The sequence below is a fragment of the Protopterus annectens genome, chromosome 17.part0 (assembly GCF_019279795.1).
Source record: "Protopterus annectens isolate FY-2018-M chromosome 17.part0, PAN1.0, whole genome shotgun sequence".
Classification (NCBI taxonomy): Eukaryota; Metazoa; Chordata; order Ceratodontiformes; family Protopteridae; genus Protopterus; species Protopterus annectens.
In genome coordinates, this window is record NC_056751.1 from 585,247,965 (window position 1) to 585,261,225 (window position 13,261).

The 13,261-nt window shown below is 44.6% G+C and overlaps 1 protein-coding gene across 1 annotated transcript in view; it reads left to right on the plus strand.

Annotated features, from left to right (window-relative positions):
• PPP1R12C (protein phosphatase 1 regulatory subunit 12C) overlaps positions 1 to 13,261 on the plus strand; it is a gene marked incomplete in the record, with an annotated part of 1,670,410 nt that overhangs the window by 363,308 nt on the left and 1,293,841 nt on the right.

Below are 13,261 nucleotides of genomic sequence, written 5' to 3' on the forward strand. Positions count from 1 at the left end.
TGCAGATATTAAATGAAAGAGCAAGGAATGCTCATCAGTTTTCCACAAACCACAGACAGGTCCTGCAGCCTCCTCTTGAGATTAGGAATGCATTGATTAAGCATAAGTTGCACTGTAAAACAAGTATAATGTTACCGTAAGTCTGGGTTTCCCTGGACACGTCCTCTTTTTTGGGCTCCTGTCCGGACGTTTTTTGAAAATTCTGCGATTTCTCCGGGTTTTAAAACCCGGACAAATCGCAGAATTTTCAAAAAGCAGACATCCCTATTTCGGAGTCTTTTCTCCGCATTTTTTTTTTTTTTTTTTTGATTGGGTCATATACCAGTATACGAGCTTGATGTTCCGCATTGGACAGATGAGGGTCCGCTGTGCGTGTTTTTGATTGGCTCATATACTGGTATACGAGGCAATCAAAAAACGGAGCTCTTTTCAGTGCAGCACTGCTTGATGTTCTGCATTGAACAGAAGAGGGTCCGCTGTTCGAATATTGGCTCGTTTACCTGCATATGGGCCAATCAAAAATCCTGAAACACTGACTTTTTTTTCTCTCTCTCTTTCTCTTTTTTTTTCAACTAAGAGTAGAAAGAGGCCGAAAAAAATATGTGCTGCCAACAGCACAAATTATTTCGTCCTGTTAGGTTGAAGAGCAAAAAAAAAAGGTCTTTAGTTTTAGTCCTCTTTTTACATACAAAGAATTATGGTAACCGTAAACAAGTATGCATAATATTGAAATGACCAGTGTTTGGTATAGTACATTATTCTTTTCTCGTTTCCAGTAAAACATGAAATATTGAATAATTATTATTTTACTTTTAGCCTAATGCCATATAAAAAAATAGTACCAATTAATAAATGGATTTAGTGTACAGCATTTTCAAATTTGCTAATGCTTCCCTTGAAATAGACCTACCCAGGCTGACTTTGCTATTTGAAGAACTGTCTCTTGGAGAAAGCATGCCAACTTTGAAGTGTTACAGGAATTTTAGATATTTTTCCTGTGGATCATTATAGCCATAACCTTTGGAATTACTGCCACTGAAGGTTTGACATAGGGCTCAACTTCAAGAAACTTGCACATATCCTTACACCTGGCCAGGCAAACATCTACTTCTGTATGATATCAGCACATTGAGTGTAAAGGTGACATCTTTCTACATCATCTTAAGTTTATTCTCGTCCTAGTACAGTTTATACTTAATGTATGGTGAATATCAGCAGTGCAGGCATTCTGCCTATTCACCCAGAGCTTGTAGATGAGTTCCCCTTTTGGAAAGCTCCTTTTTCCCTATTTTTTATACACGTGTGTTTTTGGTGTGTGTGTATTGATATGAATTGTGGTCAGATATCAGGCATGTGAATGAGATATGTCCGCCCATGAAAAGGTCAGCAAATGTGCTTGTAATAGCCAGCTTCTCCACAGAGATTTTTGTTGTTAGTGGTTCTGATTAAGACACACTGACTATGACTGCCTCCTCCTGTAGCATCTGAACCAGTTTCACCATGAAGAATGAAGAGAGTTATCTTTCCAGACAGTTGCCTGCTTCAAGTGTCACATTCAAGAAATAGCCAGTTTCACTTTTTGTTATTTGAAATAACCTGTCCCATATGGTTATAGATTGGCTTTACCTATCCCATGGTCATTAATTATATATTAAGCCTAATGAGAATAACTGGATAGGGGGAATACTGTGTGTGTGTGTGGGGGGGTCTCCCTAGACCCAAGACTGTCAAATCTGGAGAGGTTGTCTGCCAAAGCCTCTGGTGGTGGTTCTCTGGAGGCCACCACACCCGTGGAACCCTGCCAGAAAATCTGCTTTCATCGTCTGTCTAGATACTTCACACAAGGTGGCTTAAGTCAGATGCTCAGTCATATTGTGGTAACTTAAGTGTGGAAGTTGAACCTCCTTAATTTCTTTGTACAAGGCTATCTGTAAGCATTAAGTTGGAGGTCTGGGACTCCTAACCATGTACCTTGGCCTCCTAGGAGACCCCCCCCCTCTCTCAAGGACCTAGATGCTCAAGCCTCAAAAATCTACCTTTAGAGGCGTCTTGCCACAACCTGCTATGCAGTTCACAGTTGAGTCTACTAATTTCCCTCCCTCGGAGAACTAGTTTAGAGTTGGGCATTGATGTTGGAAGTACTGCCTCAGAAGCAGAAAATGGGAGCCATCTCATCCATTGGAGAGTGGGAGTCCTTGGAGTCGGAGCAGGACCCTCTTGCACACACTTCCCGGGTGATATCTTTTGTAATCTCTGATGTTAACACTGAGAGCACCTTGCTCTCTGCTTGCCCCCCTGGAGGACTTCTTATTTGGTGTGATAGCTTGCTTGGATGAAAAATAATTTTAAATCAGAAGCCGAGGTCTGTGTCATTCTGTGTACTTTAGTCTGATCTAACCATTTTAATATGCTGCATAAAACCAGCACTTGCTGCTTTTCTATAATTTGTTGTACATTTTGAATTCTGTATACGTTGTATGTTATGCTCATTTTGTATTTACTTACAATATAATGTGGTTGTATCATTGCTATAATCATTGTAACTTTTATTGTATATTTTCCTATGCTGAGACTGACATTGGTCACAATTGATCAGTGCTCTGCCCTGATGAACTGAAATATTGACCTTGATTTTGAGTACTGTGAAACCTTTGGCCATTCATCCAGTCCTAGAGACTTTGTAGAATGCCTTTGTGGCAGCATCCCTGGAGCTTTCTCAGCCCTCTGCTGCCAGGAAGTCAGACCTATTTTATAAAGTGCAGGATGCTTACCAGTGTCTGTATAAGAATGACGGTGCAGAGCCAGTAGTCATTATCTTTGTATGCAGATAGAGGTCATATTGCTTCCAGCTTGTACTGTACGCTTAGTGACAGGGAGAGTATATTGGACTGGTTTAGGAAGGAAGTTTATTTGGCTGCAACTCTGACCTTCAGAGCTCTCAGTTGTCAGATTTGTATGGTTAGAAATTAGCTGGAGCTCCTTAGTTAAAATAGAAAGGGTTAGAAATTTCTTGACAGTACTCTGGCAAAAATTTTTGAATTAACCCATTTGGTTACTTGATGGGTAAGCATAGCATTAAATGAGGCTGTGATGCTGTGGATGCAGAATCCATGGCTTCTCTCATAGTGTGGGTTCTCAGGATGTGTGTGTGTGGATAGAGGCTTGAGCTTTGGACAGAAAATGTCAAGATGCAACTCCTTGATGATTCTTGAGTTAAGGATTTGCTTCCTCATTTTAAATAGTGAAAAGGCTGGAAGAAAAGTGGCAGCCATGCAATTGGTTAATCAACTGTTGTATCTTCCAGTAGCAAGGTATAATAGAAGTCATCATTCAAAAAGCCGGCTCTTCTACCTATGCCAAAGTAAGACAGCATACCCCCCCCCCCCAAAAAAAAAAAAAGGCAAGGAAACCAAAAAATGCAAGCTTGTGCACCAACAGAGCCAAGGTTCTTGACAGGGAGCAGTCATGGCTGTTTTACACTTCTCCTTCTGTTGTCACTCCACATCCCCAAATCCCCACCCCCTAAACTCCAGAACACCCTGCCTCACGCTTCACTTTTGCCCTGAGACAAAAAATGTGTCAACAGGCTTTATTTACAGAAGAGAGGAAGGGAGTAGGGGACAAAGGATTTTTCAGGTGGTTTTACAAGGGTGCAGAGAACACTTACTGTCAAGACCTAGGTTTCAGTGGATTTTACTGTTGCCAAAAGATCAAGGTATCTGTTGCAGTACATTTTTGAAGATCTTGCTTCAGCAACAGGTAGTAGAGAGAGTGCCAAAGGAAGAAGAGTATGCATAATTCTTCTGAATCCAGTTTGTCACCCAGAAAAGCTTTCCCATGGAGGTCAATTCTGTACTTGTCAAGAGTAAGCAATACTTGAAAGTGCTTTAACTGAAGATGTTTACTGTACACACCTTCTTGTCTGCCCTCTTCAAGGCTTGGTGATCCCTCAGGATATGAAGAATGCCTGCTAATATATTCCCATTCACAGGCAGCACTATGCCACCCCCAGCCTCCAACTAGAGGAGTCTGCCTCCAAGGTTGGGGTCAACATCCCTTTATTTGTTAGAGAGGAGACTGAAGGGGCAGTATACAAGTTGCTGTTGCCTGTCTGCACCATGAGGCTTTTAAATTGGATCATGAACTGAAACCAAGACCCAAGCCAGTAAATCACAAGCAGCTCTTGATTTGCCCCAGACACAACTGTCTAGATCTTAGCCTCATTATTCCCAGGTCACATCATAGGACCTTTTCAGAGTGAAACTCAAAATTGCATGGACTTTATCAGGAGCTTGCTGTCTGGATTTCGTAAAGATCCAGCTTCATATATTCTACTCAGAAGGACTCAAATTCCTTTTTCTGTGGTATAGGAGCAAATGTATGATTAGTTTGCCCAGCCAGTTTCTTAGATTCAGATACTGAAGACATCCTCTCTACAACCTCGCCACATGAGGATTTGTCCTTTGGAAATGCACTTCACAGAATGAAGGAATTTTTTAATTGGTAGCCTAAAGTTGTTTTGTGAAGCCCAGGTTCAGACAGTTTCTGGGTCTGCCTGCACATAGAACATTGACTGATCGCTCTAGTCCTTGAGGTCCTAGATGTTTTCCATTAAACATATTTGCTGCCAGATTCCCAGCCCCCCTGCCTGTATGATGCAAAACTGCTTCTATAAGGTCCATTAATCCAACAAACACCTTTATAGACCCTTGTGACTGATCCAGCAGTAGTATCTCTCGTTTACAGTAATGGGTCAGGTGGAGCTTCATTTAGTAGTCCTCTTCCAAATTACTGGGAGTGTATGATCCTTGTGTGTTTGGTAAGAGAACTTGAGTCCACTTTGGAATTTTGAAATTTCACAATCCTGACGTTTTAAATACTGACCCTCAGAATCTCGGAATTGTGAAATCTTGAAAACCTGTAAGTGGCGATCACCATACAGTGCAGAACGGGAACATTACCATTGTTTTCACTGTAATGTGAATGCGGAGTTAGTATATTTAAGTTGCAGGGGGTGTGGGGGGTGCAGGGGGCTTGCCTCCTGCAAAATCATCTTTTTTGATGTATTCTTGATTTTATCTTTTTTTTTTTTTTTTTTTATTTCGAGATTTCACAATCTCGATGCTCTGGGAGTTCGTATTTCGAACATCGAGATTGTGAAATTTTGAAATTCCATAGTGGACCTGAGAACTTACACCTCCGCTACCCTTGCCATTGAGCTCTCAGGTGCCAGTTTCACATGCTGTAATGTCAGGAGTGTTCTGCCTTGAGCAACTGTGACAGAAAACAAAGGGTGTACAGGGCAAGCAGTTTAGGAAGTAGACACTTGAGTTATGCAGCCTCCGTTCTTAGGCTGTCCATAAAGTGTAATTATGGTACAGTAGATGCATCGTGCAGCATGGCTGCTATAGGGTCTGAAATAACAAAACATGGCGAATTGAGGGGTACCTCCTTCCAGATCGTGTCGAGATGGAGCTTATTGATGTCCATTGGATAAGGAGTGTCTGTTCTGAGCCCCCTGCTTAAAAAGATATTAAAAAAGCATGATGAGAAGGGAAAGAACTGTGCAGTCTCTCAAAGATCTTTCTCAGTCTCCAGGCCCCAGGTATCAAATAACTTACCCATGTAAGTGATGGCTCTTTCCTCCAAAATAAGATGAAATTAAAACCATAAAAAGTGGCAAATCAATTCAAAAGGTAGACATAGGAGCCAGGCCACTAGCAAGGAGTAGTTATGACTTTCTACAGCACATCCCTCCAAAATCTCATGCCAGCCCCTCTCCTTGTCTTCTAGAGAAAGTTTAGAGGCAGATTATTTCTGTTTGCATACCAGTGGGAAACTGTGCTGATCACAGGCAGCTCATGTAGATTAAAAGGTTAGTGAACAGCCTGCAGTTGCAAAGATCCCTAAGATTTCTAGGTATACTTGCCTCTTCCCAAGCAGCAAGCAGACATGATACCTCATTACATGGACAGTCTCCTGGCATCTGGGTCCATAGAATTGGTGCTCGAGAAAAGATGTAGGAATGGGATTTTAAGATTCTTTATTTCCAAGAAAAGAATGATCTTGAAGGCCTATTGTGAACCTTTTAAGACTCAGAGATTCCTTTTAGTTCCAGAATTCAAAATGCTGACACTGCAAAAACAGTTACCATTGATTTTCCCAGAGCCCAATGGTGATCCTATATCTAAAAGATGCATATCTGCAAATATCCATTGCATAGAGGGACAGGTAATTTCTAAGATTCATGACAGGGGTTCACCTTTCTCAGTTAACTTTTGTGTCCTTTGACCTGTCTGCTACACCCAAGATCTTTACAAAATGCATGCCTCCAATATTATGTTATGGGGAAAAGGGTTTGTGCATATACCCTTACCTCAACACCTGCCTGATTCAGGCCTGTTTCTGATCAGAGACTGTGTGCCATGCAAGCTGCTGTGGACTATTTTCAGAGAGCCCAGTTCACAGCATCCAGATGTGTGACATTCCTGAGTACTGTTTTGGACTGTGAAAAGATGAAAGCTTTCTTGCCTCCAGGCAGATCCTGTTAGTTTCTTAATATTTCATTGTTTGCCAATCTCTTTAGCATTTTAGCCAGGGAGTTACTTGGGTCATTGGGATACATGACATTCTGCATTTTAATTCCCCCTTTCCCTGGGCAGGCTACACATGCAAAAATTTTAGTACTTCATCAGGAAGAGGTGGTGCCAGCATCTCCACTCCCTTCTGACCAGCATTTCACTGCTGTTTGGTTAAGGAAGTAATTTGTATGATGGACAGAAAACAGTCTTCTGGGCAATGGAGCCTCTTCAGGATTCATACTGGGTTTGGGTACTTATAGCAGATTCCTCCTGTGCTGCTTGGGGAACCCATACAGGGAAGCATAGGAATGATACTAGGCAAGCAGTGACAGAGACTGCAGGATGCCTAGCTATGTATACCTTTAAGCAGACTAATTTAAAAGTTGTTGCCACCCTTTATCAGTACTTCATAGTGCTCTCCTCCCAAATCGAGCAGAACTGTACATGATAACCCTGTTGTAAGTTTTTGTTTGGACATCCAGTATTGAAGACTAGCCTTAAAGGTAGACAGAGGTTGTACTTTTACTTGATCTGTAATGCTGTCTTATTCTTTGGGAATAAGTTGAGTTAGGAAACTGGTCCCTCAGTGAGCTTTGTTTTTGTTGATGTAGATGCAGTCCCTTGATGCAGTCCCTTGTAAGGGAGTTTGTAGAGCCACTGAATTTGTAAAGGAAGAGTGTAGACATTTGATTACTGGAAAATCTGACTGGGTATGCCCATTTTCTGCAGGGAGTAGTGCGCAAGTGCAGAACCCTTGAAGTCAAGCTGGGCATTAGACATTCTGGGGTAGAAGTCCCAGTGGTCATGACTACTGCAACAGTAATCCGTTGTAATGTCCTGTTCAGTGCAGATGAAGTTTTAAAAGAAAATGCTGTTATAAACACCAGACAAATCAATATGGAGTTTAAGCAACATACAGAAGTTCACCCACTTGAGATTACCAAATCTGCCCTTTACCCTTAAGGATTGCACTTTATATATATATATATATATATATATATATATGGAAACACATATAATCGAATGACTGAAATCTCGAATTTCATATGGTCGAGACCATATAATCGAGATTTCAGTAAATCGAATATGTGTAGAGTTCAAAAATAAGAGTTTAATTACCTTAATATGTTACGTGCACACAGAGGCAAGTATTGTTGTACGCTCTGTTTGTACGTAATGTTTTATTTGTTTTGCGGTGTTGACAGGAAATGTGAAATCTCCCGATGTTAAGTTGTCAATCTCGCCTTCATTCTTGCTTGATGGGTTCGGAGCCGATCCCTCGGCTCCGACTCGGCACTTGCTAAGCTCGAGAGTCACTTTTACCAGCTCGAGGCAGCCCCATATCCCATGATGCAAGGCGGTAAGTACCCAGATCTCGTTTGCCGCTTCGCTTATGAGGTCCTCCTTTTACCAGCTCCTGGTAAGTGATTCACTACTTTAATATTTTAGCCCCTTTTTGCTAAAAACCACTTAATTTTTAGTTTTAAGTTAATTATATAGATTTTCTGACAGAAAATTCCCTGTCTCTACTAATTTTTTTAGTCAAACTTTACCCATCCCATCCCCCCCCTGTTAGGGTGTGTGTGTGTATTTTTTCTAGTAATACCTTTTGGTATTTTATTTAATTTAATTCTTGACTGGTGTGTGTGTGTGTTGTGAAACACCATGTCAAAGGAGAGGGTCTCAGGTTTTAAGAAGTGTGACTCGTGCTGTCAGAAGATGTCTCTGACAGACGGTCACACTTCTTGCCTGTATTGCCTGGGGCCTCTTCACCTGCAGGACTCCTGTGCTATATGTCATTCCTTCAGCCAGAGAGTCCTGCAGGAAAGACGTAACAAGCTGATACTTAGGGGCCTTTTTAAGCCGGAGGGCTCTCCGGCTAAGTCGGCTCCATCTAAATCAGCCAAATCTTCCAAGGCCCAGGCTTCTGTGTCTAAGCCTGCGGCCTCGGCTCCAACTCGTTCTGAGTCGAGATCGGCTCCGGCTGGAGCCGATTCTGGCTTAACTAAGCCTTCGGCACCGATGGCTATCGGTGCCGATTCTGCATCGACCACTTCGGTGTCGGCTCCGATCGGTTCCGACCACCATGTGGCACAGGCATCAGTGTCGGCTCCGATCGGCTCCGACACCGTTACTTTTGTGGCTGTATCGGCTCCGGCTGGAGCCGATGCATCGAGGCTTCCTGTCGGCTCCGATAAGTCTTCGGCTCCGACAGGATCTATAGTTTCATCGGTTCCGATGGCTCATTCCAGGAAGAGGTCGAGGTCTCCTTCCTTGGAGCCGATACTCGGCTCCGGCTTCACCTCTCCTTTCGGAACGGAGCCATCGGAGCCGATCTTCAAGGTCATCCAGACTGTCAGACCATGACTTAGAGAGAGTGGTCAGCAGATTACTTAAGTCACAGGCACTGGCCCAAATGTTACATAGTCCGTCTCAACAGACGACTGTTGGTCCACACCCCGTTACAGTTCCTCCTTCAACTCTACCCCAGAGCTTGGAGTTGGAGTCTTCGGGAATGATTACTGCTACGGCTGGAGGACAGATACCCCCTTCTGTTCCTTCAGCCTCTACTCTTATCTCCTCTTCGAGACCTTCCTTAGAGGGATTCGGTGGTCGGGCTTCCATGGTCTCCTCCGAGGGGGTGAGTGGCACCGGACACTTGTACGAACCCGCTCTTCCCCTTGGAGCCTCGGCCTTGGTGAGCTCGGCTCCGACATCTGCCTCGGAGACTACCCTATCGGTGGTCCCTGGAGTTCCTAGTTCTTCGGAACGGGTTCTCTCGGATCTGCCTGGGAGGGGAGCATTCGAGGTGATGAAGAGTGTGCTGGCCACTGGTATCAGTCAGCAGTCTGTTCCGTAGCTCCTCCCTCTATAGTGCCTGTTGACATCTCTGCCACTTCTCTTGCTAAAGGACCCAGAGATCCTCCGCCTCAGGTTTCCCCATTGGGAATTTCCCCTCTTCCGAGGATTCTCCTGATGTTTCGGGAGATCCTCCTAGGAAGAGGACTTGTAAGAGGAAACATGTAGACTCCCCCGAGTCTGTCACTTCAGATACTGACTTTGATGAGTCAGAGGGATCCCTAGATCCCCTCTGAGGATGTCTCCTTCTCAGACATCCTAGAACTCCTTAAACAGACTGGCCCACCAACAATCCCTCTGAGGATGAGTCAGTATACCTAGAGGCGTTTGGATCTCGGCCCTCCACCTCCTGGGTGTCTCCGCCTTTCGACCCCCTTATGCAGGTTATTAGGTGTGGGCAGCTCCTGACTCTGTAGAGCCAGTCCCTAGGAGGCCTTCAAAATTTATCACTGCCCCGAGTGACAAGCAATTCCTCACTAAGGGTGTCCCGCTGATGCCATGGTGGTGGCTGCGGCCACCAAGAAGGAACTTGCAGATCCTTCCGTACCCGTCCATCCTCCTAATAAGGACTCTAGGACCATGGATAGGTACGGTAAGCGGATGTTTTCCTCAGCGACCTTTGCTATGCGTTCGCTGAATTACCTATGTCACTTCACCAGACTCCAGAGGGATATCCTTAAGGAGCTGGGTGAAGTAGTACAGGATCCTACAGCTGCAGGAGCTCAAGAAAAGATTGCTTCGCAGCTAGGAACCCTTAATTCCATTGCAAACTCCTCCATGCGGCTAATATCATATGCTGCTGATGGAGCGAGTAGAGCCGCAGGTACAGGTGTGGCTCTTAGACGCCAAGCCTGGATGCGGCTATGTGATTTTGCAGATCCCTTCAAGGCGTCCTTCACAAATTCTCCCTTTGATGGGTCAGCTTTGTTTGGCCCTCAGGTGAAGGAAACTTTGACCAGGTGCGAACAGGACGGCAAGACTCTTTCTGCTGTAGGAGTCCGTTTTTCCACCCCTTCTAGACCTTATCCCAAAGGACAGAAAGGTGGAAAAATGTGGTTCCAGAATCCCAAGGAGTCACGCCGATTCACGTGGTCTGTTTACCCCTAGAGGCAGAGGGGTAACAACAACAGACGCTCTAGAGGCAGAGGGGTCCAAAACCAGGGAAACAGAGAGCCTCTCTCTGACAAGCCCTTTCAGCATCCCTGAGATGTTGCCCGGCTGTCCCTCCTTGGAGGCAGTCGGGAAGATTATCACTGTACCCAGAAGCCTGGCATTCCCTCACTCAAGACAGATGGGTACAGTCGATCATATCCAAGGGTTACATAATTCCTTTCGAGGAAAGTCCTTTCCCCTCAAATTCCCTTCCAGATGTACCACCGGTCTAAGGGAAATTGCAGAGTTAGAAGTCTCAAAACTACTGCAAAAAGAGCCATTCAGCCAGTTACAACAGACCATTCAGAGCCGGAATCTACTCAAGGTTCTTTTGGTCCCCAAAAGACGGGAGACTGGAGACCAATATTGGATCTCAGCAGACTCAACAAGTCTGTGAGGAAGACAAGATTCGAATGGTCACTCTTCAGTCAATTCTGCCCTTCTTACAGAAGGACAACTGGATGTGCTCAATAGATCTTCAGGATGCACTATCACATCAAAATTCACAGACGCTCCAGGAGATTTCTCCGCCGGCTGGGGTCCAGTCATTTCCAGTTCAGAGCCCTGCCCTTTGGTCTCACTACAGCCCCCAGAGTGTTCACCAAATGCATGGCAGTGGTCACGGCTCACCTGAGACGTCAAGGATTCCAGGTGTTTCCGTATCTCGACGACTGGCTCCTGTCAGCCACCACCAGGCATCAGCTTATACAAGCCAGGGATTACACAATAAATCTTTGTTCTCAATTGGGCATCTCGATCAACTTCGAAAAGTCATCCTTATCGCCCTGCCAGTCTATTACCTTCATAGGCAAACTTAAACACTGTTCGGATGTCAGCTACCCTTACAGATCAAAGAGTTTCAGACATTCAGAGTCATGTCAGGATCATTCTGGCCAACAAGAAAGTACAGGCCAGAATGGTTCTAAAGGTATTAGGTCTCATGGCTGCGGCCATTACTCTTCTTCCCCTGGCTCGATTCTACATGCGCCTTCTTCAGTGGATGCTGTTCACACAATGGTCATACCAACAACTTCCAATGCGTCACCAGATTCTGGTGACACAGACTTGCAAAGAGCATCTTGCTTGGTGGATCACATCTCCTCAGGTTCACCAAGGCAGGTACTTTGTACCCCATCCCCGATAGCCACTGTCACCACGGATGCCTCCCTGATCGGGTGGGGGTCATTATCAGGGCAGGATGGTTCATGGGACGTGGCAGCCGTTCGAGTACCATCTGCACATAAATGTCCTGGAGATGAGAGCAGTGCTTTTAACGCGTTGCAAGCCCTCAACGACTTTCTTCCCGTAGGGACAATTGCAGTCCACACAGACAACATGTCTGTAGTTTGGTATATCAACAAACAGGGCGGAACCAAGTCCTACCCCTTGTGTCGAAGCGCTCAGACTATGGCAATGGGCGATCTCCTCTCATCGGTTTCTGGTAGCAACGCATATCCCTGGGAAAACCAACATTGTAGCGGACAGATTGAGCAGAGCTATTCTCATGCCTCACGAGTGGTCTCTCAAGCAATCTATAGCAGAAGAGATTTTTCTGGAATGGGGTCGTCCATGTTGCATCTTTTGCTACTCCCCAAAACAGCAAATGTCCAGACTTCTTCTGCCTCTTCCTCTATCAGGCCATCCCCCAGAGACGCTCTGACCCAGGATTGGCCCCAGGGACTTCTTTATGCCTTCCCTCCATTTCCTCTGATCCCTCAGGTTATCCAGAAAGCTACCGCTTTGAGAGCCAAATTGATTCTCATTGCCCTTACTGGCCTCAACAAGTTTGGTTACCGTTCCTCCATCATCACCTTTTGGTGCAGCCGTGGCATCTGGACCCAGTGCCAGATCTTCTGATTCACCAATCGGGTCAGCTGCACCGGTCAATCCCTTCTCTCAACCTCACAGCATGGTTGCTCCACTTCCTTCCTTAGCCAGGCTTCCTTTGATCTCTAACCCAGTTAGAGACATCATAGTAGCTTCGCTAAAATCCTCTACCAGGAGGATTTATACAAGCAAATGGAAACGTTTTTCTTATTGGGCTAAGGCCAAGAATATTGATCCTTTTACTGCCCCTGTTCAGGCAGTCCTGGACTTCTTAGCAGAGATTTTTCATGCAGGCTCCTCTTCTTCCACAGTCAGAGTTCAATTGGCTGCTATCTCCAACTTTCATGTCGGAGTCGCAGATCATAATATTATGTCTCATAGGCTCTGCAGGGCCTTCTTGAAAGGAATTTTCCTACTAAAGCCTCCAATCAGGAATCCTCCTCCTCAGTGGGATCTAAATTTAGTGCTGACATCCTTGATTCTTCCCCCCTTCGAGCCAGCTGTTTCTTGTTCCCTGAAATATCTTTCTTGGAAAACTTTATTCCTAGTGGCTATTACATCGGCCAGGAGGGTGTCTGAACTTCATGCTCTTTCGGTTCGACCCCCCTATTTGGTTTTTCACAAAGACAGAGTATCTTTGAGAACTAACCCAACCTTTTTGCCTAAGGTCGCTTCAAAGAACAATTTGAATCAATCCATTGATCTCCTGTATTTTTCCTAACTATTCAGATAGAGCTGAACAAAAGCTACATTATCTTGATGTCCACCGTCAACTTAGATATTATTTGGACAGAACAAAAAATTTAGAAAATCTGATCAACTTTTTGTTTCCTATGTGGATA